We start from the raw sequence: 7740 nt of genomic DNA on the forward strand, positions 1-7740 counted from the left end.
GATAAAGAATCAACCTGCCAATGCAGAAGGTGCAAGCTTAATCCCTGGGTCAGGAAGATCCCCTGGAGAAGAAAATGGCAACTGAATCCAGTATTCTTGCCTGGAAAATCCCAAGGACAGAGGAGCCTGGCAGGCTATAGTCCATTGGGTTGCAAAGAGTTGGACATGACTGAGCACACTTACACATTATTAAAATAAAGAGAAGTTATTGATATTTGAATATTTATCTTGTATCCAGCTATTTTGCCATTACTGCTTGTTATTGTTGTGGTTTTATTCAAATTCATTTGGGGTTCTAGGGTTTCAAAGATAATCAGCAAAAGCAGATAACTTGATCTCATCTTTTTGAAACCAGTTATTTTACATTCTTGTTGCTTTGCATTATCTAGAACTTCCAAGACAATGTTTAATATTAACAATAGAATGAACAAAAATTTGGAATTTGTTAGAAATTAAGACTGATGTTACTAGATAATTATTGGATCAAACAGAAATCAAAAGTGAAAGATAACCAATCTATCTAGAGAGGAATGAAAAAGATATTCTGCCAAAATCTATAGAAATAGCAAACATTGAGGCAGGGGAAAACATAAACATATATATATATATATATATATATATATATACACACACACATTCATATATATATATTCTTAGATGATTTTGTTATTAAAGAAAGAAAGTAATAAAAAATCAAAGGGGAGAAAAGAACTTAGTATTTATTTTAAGAAATTAGGGAAGAAAAAGAAACTAAGATGAAATTAATTTTGAAAAGAATTTAGTATCTATTTGAAGAATTTAGGAAAGAAACTAAGACAAAATTAATTTAAAAATTTTAAGTAATGACTCTGTTCCTGGAAAATCCCATGGGCAGAGGAGCCTGGTAGGCTGCAGTCCATGAGGTCACTACAAGTTGGACACAACTGAGCGACTTCACTTTCACTTTTCACTTTCATGCATTGGAAAGGAAATGGCAACCCACTCCAGTGTTCTTGCCTGGAGAATCCCAGGGACGAAGGAGTCTGGTGGGCTGCCGTCTATGGGGTTGCACAGAGTCGGACACAACTGAAGCGACTTAGCAGCAGTTGTTCTTCCTGTCTCCCTCTTATAGGGAGCTTTCTGATTACTTTGGACCCACTTCTCAAGTCTAGGATAATCCACCCCCCCCCCCACCGCATCTCAAGATCCTTAACTATATCTGCAAATGCATTTTTACCATATAAATACCATATTCATAGGTTCCAAAGATTAGAACATGAACTCTTTATTTGGGAGGTTGGGGGGGGGGTCATTATTTGGCTTACCACTCAAAAATTTGGGCTAAGATTCTCTTTTCCAAAGTGATCAGTTTCTGCTAAATGCTTATTAATTAGGTTTTCTTTACCACCTGTATCTTATGGCCTTTTTTGCTTGTTTGGTGCAAAGGCACCAATTTGGTGTCAGGCCAGGTCTCTTTGGGCAGCTTTAATTCTTACTCTCACTAGTACAGAACACTATAAAGCACTCATTTTGCCTTTCAAAATTGTTCTTTTTTCTTTTACATTTGCTTTCTTGCTGACTTTTAATTTCTTTCTTTCACAGTTTCCAAATTCAAAAAGTACAAATATACATTAACTGTCAAACACGCACTCAAGAAATTCACTCAGGATGACAGATGGCCACTTCAACACAGTAGCTCATAAGTTTCTTTTAATGTCAACAGAAGGAAGTTAAGTGTCCAGTGAACAATCTTGGATATTTAGCATTCATAATCTAGGATTCTTTTCTCTTCAGAAAACACACAACAAAAACTTATCTAACAGTATTATCAGCCCTTTGTCCTTCCCATAACACACTGAGTACCTAAGACAAATTTCTTTTTCAAGGTTACTTTGAATCTGTCCTTCAAAGATGTCTAAGCCTGTAGTTGTCTATTTCATGTGCATGAATTAACAGTAACACAGTATAGAGAGTAACAGTGCCAATTCTAGAATCAGACCAACCATAGTCAACCATAGCTCTATCAATTACTAAATTTAGGGAAACTACTTAAGTATTCCAGTTCAGTTTTTCTATTGGCCAGATAACAGTACTTAGCTGGATTAATGTGAATATTAAATAAAATAATTCATGGAAAGCACTCAGTCCAGGATAGTAGTAGTGTTAGTTGCTCAGTCGTGTCCAACTCTTTGTGACCCAGTGGACTATAGCCTGCCAGGTTCCTCTGTCTATGGGATTCTCCAGGTAAGAATACTGGAGTGGATTGTCATTCCCTTTTCCAAAGGATCTTTCCGAGCCAGGCATCGAACCCAGGTTTCCTGCATTGCAAGCAGATTCTTTACCCTCCAAGCTACAGGGAAGATCCTTAATCCTGGATAGACATGCCATAAATTCTCAACAAATATTACTTATCAGTTGTTTTTACAAAGGTACCATTAAAAATGTGCCAGACACATCAATCAGGGATTTGTTCCCCAGCTTTGATCAGCCTGAAAAACAGGCACCCTACTTCTGGAAGCAATGGGACCACTGCCGAAAGAAAACTTAGGTTCTTATTCCCCTAGGCATGTCATTAATGTTGACATTGTTTATTGACTAAAAAGAAATATGTTGGTTTATACTATCATTATCCTTAGATCCTGAAGGTAGTAGTATTAGTAGCATCATTGCTCAATTGTGTCCGATTCTTTGCGACCCCACGGACTGTAGCTCACCAGGCTCTTCTGTCCATGGGATTCTTCAGGCAAGAATCCTGGAGTGGATTGCTGTTCCCTTCTCCAAAGGATCTTCCTGACCCAGGGATCAAACCCAGGTCTCCTGCATTGCAAGCAGATTCTTTACTGTCTGAGCTACAGGGAAGATCCTGAAGATATATTTCTTCAAAAGGAAACAGAAAAAAGAAAGATATAGTCCTCTAGAATTTCTGTTAGCATTAGTCATGTTTGTCCATTCTCTTCCTGATAAAGCTATAAAAACTCTTTTAAGACTCCAAAAGTTCCTTTACTTGTTTGGAGAGCTTGAAAAATTAGGACTACTGTTATTCAGATAAATGCTAGTAGCGCCCATGTCTCCTGTGCATGGCTGGAAGAAGGGCCGCAAAGCAGAGTTTGCTTAACAAGGGTGAAACTGGAAGAGATGTAAAGCAGAATAATTTTCTTATATCAAAGATGTAGACATAATTGTAGAGCTACTTGGTTGAAAATTTCTGAGGAAATCAAATGATTTAGTAAATTCAGTTGGTCATAGTAATTTAATAAAATGACAGACTTCTCCTTTCCCAGGATTTCCTTAAATCCTTCTTTATCTGCTTAAGTATTATCAGATTCCATAGTAGCAAATTATGCCAGACTGGAAAAGAGTGAGCAAATGATTCTTGAGGCATAAAGTCAAAATTTGCATAAGGCACCTACCTGTGGTTTCCTGGATAGCTGTTGAAATCATCACAGTACCCTGATGTTTAAACCTCAATATTTCACTTCAGTGTGGCCGAGAAATTCTGATTGAGTCCTTCCCCAAGCCCTGTGAGAGTGTGGAGTGATGGTGTGCAGGCTCTTCATGTCACCTTCCCTCCTTCCAAGCTTTATTTAGAAATTCCAGAGGAGGTTTAGTGGTAAAAGGTTGTTCAAGTACTTTCCTCTCCTTTTTATTCTCTTCAGAGCAATTACTCAAACACTCAGAAAGCCAAAGCAGCTGTCTCACTCCATGTCTGGATCACAGAGCCCTAAATATTTATAGGTCTTTGAGAATTCCAAGTCTCAAGTTCAGGTAGGATGTTATTTTTACTTGCTATTTGAAGACTTACTCGCCATGGTTAACACACTAGAAAATAACTGTTTTGACTGTGTAATACATTCTAATTTGGAAAATTGATATGGTATAAATAAAATAAAATTACCCATAATACCACAGTCAATGTTACACTGAGATCTCTTTTCATCACTCTATGTATATATGCATATAAAGTCACATCCAACTCTTTGAAACCCCATGGACTGTATCTAGCCAAGCTCCTCTGTCCATGGGATTTCCAAGGCAAGAAAACTGGAATGGGTTGCCACTTCCTTCTTCGGGGGATCTTCTCAACCCAGGGATTGAACCTATGTTTCCTGCATTGGCAGGAAGATTTTTGACCACTGAGCCACCAGGGAAGCCTGTATATGCATATAGACACACAATATTCAGATTTTTATGATGTTTTCAAATTTTGCATACAATTCTTATTCTGTTTTTGTTAATCTATTTGGCAGAAACATGGGAGAATGTAAAAAAAAATTACAGTAAAAACTGTAATTTTTTTTTACAGTGAGTTGTAACAAATTGTGGGAGGCCTTAAATGCCATCATGGAAGTTTGGACTCCGTTCAGAGCTTTAGAAGGTTGACATCTCAGGTTCGCTTGGTATTTTCTGTTTATGCCTTTCTGTGTGTGTGTCTGTGTGCACAGTCATGTCTCAAAAAGTTTGACATGACTGAGCACACACAGACACACACACACATACAAAAGAACAGATAGAAAATATCAAGCGACCATGAGGTGTCGATCTCCTAAAGCACTGGGCTGATCCTGTTGGTCCCTTTCAATGCTCTTTTTCATGAACAAGGCCTTTCCCCTTCATTTTGAATGATCCTGCCCTTCCTTACAGTGACTTGTCTACATCTTATCCATTGATTCATGATGCAGCTCAAATAGTACCTTCTTCATGGAGCCATGTTTGAGTCCTTCTGTCTCTCCTGGCCAGAGTCAGTGGTTTTTGCTTCTCAGTTCTATCTTTACCCATGCATCAGTTTTCTTGAGTTACGGCTATTTGGGTACACATCTTATTACTCCTTTTTGATTATGCATCAAAGATTTTGGACATTTTCACCATATCACAGTATCGTTTTTGGTCATTACAATTTTTCTTGGCACATGCTAAAGAATTAACAGCATCCATGGTTATACTACTCAGTTAACATATGGTGTCCTTATTTGAGTAAAATTGCCCTGACTTGTCTTTTTTATATTCATCAGAGAAATGTTTTGTGGTGGTAGCTTATCTCCAAAGACAGTCCCCAATATTTCCTCTTCACTCTGTAGATACAGCTTCCCACACACATCAGGACCTGGTGCTACATCCAACCCTCAACCATGGGCTGGCCTTGTGGACTGACTTTGACCAAGAGAATGCAATGGAAATAATAAGTCTAGGACTTCCAAACCCAGTATCAGAAACCCATACTATAAAGCAAAGGGTCAAGGTTGTCTTGTCTGACCTCCACAGCTAGTTCCCAGCTGACAGCCAACAGTAACTGTCAGGCATGTGGGTGAATCACACTGAACATTCCAATCTAATCAACAACCGACCCAAACCCATGAAGAAGAAGCAGAACCCAAACCCATGCAGCTAACCCTAGTCAACCCAAGAATCATTAAACATAATAAAAGGATTGTTGTTTTAAACCATAGAGTTTGGGTGTAGTGTGTCACACACAACAGATAAACCTAACACTGATTTACAAGTTAAACCATATGAATTGCTGGATTTGACAGGTTTTGACTGGCAAGTTCATATAGTTCAACCTAACATGAATAATGCCTTGATATTGCTCTATTGCTCTCAGCTCTTATTCTAAGCAAGTTATAACACTCTTGTCTCAGAATCCACTCAACAAAGAGTAGTTAAAATTTATCACCATAATGGTAAATAATTACAGTATAAATAAAAATAAATATTTTGTATTGATCAAAATTAAGCAGTTCTACAGAGAAGTGTGTGTTGTAAATACTAGTGTTCTATATACAACATTAAGGAGAAAAACTCCCAAGTTCAGTTTTTTCAAACTTCAGTTCTTTACATACCACCTTCATGATTTATAGCATGTCTTCATACTCACCATAAGATTGTCTACATTGTGTTTACTCAGAAAAATCATTTTAATAAAACATTATATCCCTCACATAACAGATCTATTTAAATCCTTATCAAAGAGACTCAAAGTGATGTGATGTTACTGGCCCTCTTTGAAGCTTATATATTTTGATAGACACATTTATATACCCACAGGCTCTGGTTAGATCATCACACACACACAAGTATCACAACATGTATTATCAAACACAGAAGATCAGAGTTCTTTCTTTGCAACAACTGTGAAAAAAATAAGCCTTTCCTTCAGCTCTAATTTCTCTTTTTCAGTACATTTATCACTCTCCAAACCACAACCTGAGGCATCCACTTTCTTTCTAGTACCCCAAATATCACTGGTCTACACAATGACAATTGATCTAGATCCCTCCCCAGTGGACAGCACTTAAGCTCTGGAGATGTCCTGTCTCTTTTTCCAACCTCATTTATCCTGTTCACCAACTCATTGAGTCTTATTCTCAAATGGAGAAAAGTTAATATAAAGAATTCATCTAGACCACTTTGTTCATGCTTATACTTCCAAGGTAACACATATAAGCCTATTATTTTAACTTTTGGCTTACTTCTTTGTATTCTGGTCTTTCCATAAACTATTTGAGGCAACTTATGGGAAAGTGTTTAATAGAACAATAAAACCCAAATGTAAGTAAAAGGCACAAAAGCCAGAAGAAAACACAAACTAGTATAGATGTAACCAAGGTGGAAATAGCACTCAAACAAAATAGTCCATAAAATACAACACAGATGCTACAGTTAAGGTATAAATTTGACTAAGAAGCTCTTAGTTGATCAATGAAGAAAGAAAATGGGTCTTTTATATTAATCTCCTTAGTCATGATTTAGAAGAAAAATAATTTTTTCAGGTAAATGTTTCCTGCATTATATTCTAAAATTAGTTTTTCATATGGATCCTTATAATTTGGAGCAAAGAAATATAAAATATAAAAACAGTCCCATAACAAATAGAGGAATCATTTCTAGAAGGTGTTTCTAGCAGTTGTTTTTTAGTAACTAAGTTGTATCCGACTCTTTTGCTACCCCATGGACTGTAGCCCCCCCAGGTTCCTCTGGCCATGGGATTTCCCAGGCAAGAAAACTGGAGTGGGTTGCCATTTCCTTTTTAGGAAGATCTTTCCAACCCAAGGATTGAAGATGCATCTCCTGCATTGGCAGATGGATTCTTTACAACTGAGCCACCAGGGACACTCGTTTCTAGCAGTACTCTTTGATTAAAAGTGAGTTCAGACTTCTACTTTTGGCCAAGATAAGAGGTTAGATTTACCATTACAAGTGAAAAAAAAATGACAAACCCAGAGAAAATATATGAAACAATGATTTTTAGTCATTGGACAGGAGGTTGCAAAAAACAGTGATATCTGTGAGAATGGAAACATATGAAGTATGTCTTCTAATTGCCCAGACTTACTGCCTGGAGAAAGTTTCCAGGCTATAACTGCAGGAGGGAGGAAACCCAGGCACAGCCTAGCGACCTCCTGAAACTACGGAGAATGACTTGGAAGTTGAGAGAGGCCACGGTTAGTAGGGTGTGCAGGACAGAGTGCCAGAAAGGAGAGAGCTCTGGAAATCTTCCTCAAGCTGGGCTATGGAGGTTTCCTATATGAGGAAACTACCCAAATCTGGGAGAAGAACCACCCAGTAAGAGCAAGGGGAATGATTGTTGGAATTCCACAGGACAAAGAATAGTTTGTGCTACCTCCAACAAGACTGGGAAAAGTTGTAAGTCACAGGGTATCAGGTAGAATACTCAGAAGAGTTTTGATTTAGTGATAAAATTAGCCCTTGACTAAAGGTTGCTCCAGTTCCTCATAATAATACTTAAAAACAAAATCCTAAAAA

The sequence above is a fragment of the Bubalus kerabau genome, chromosome 6, assembly GCF_029407905.1.
Source record: "Bubalus kerabau isolate K-KA32 ecotype Philippines breed swamp buffalo chromosome 6, PCC_UOA_SB_1v2, whole genome shotgun sequence".
Lineage (NCBI taxonomy): Eukaryota > Metazoa > Chordata > Mammalia > Artiodactyla > Bovidae > Bubalus > Bubalus kerabau.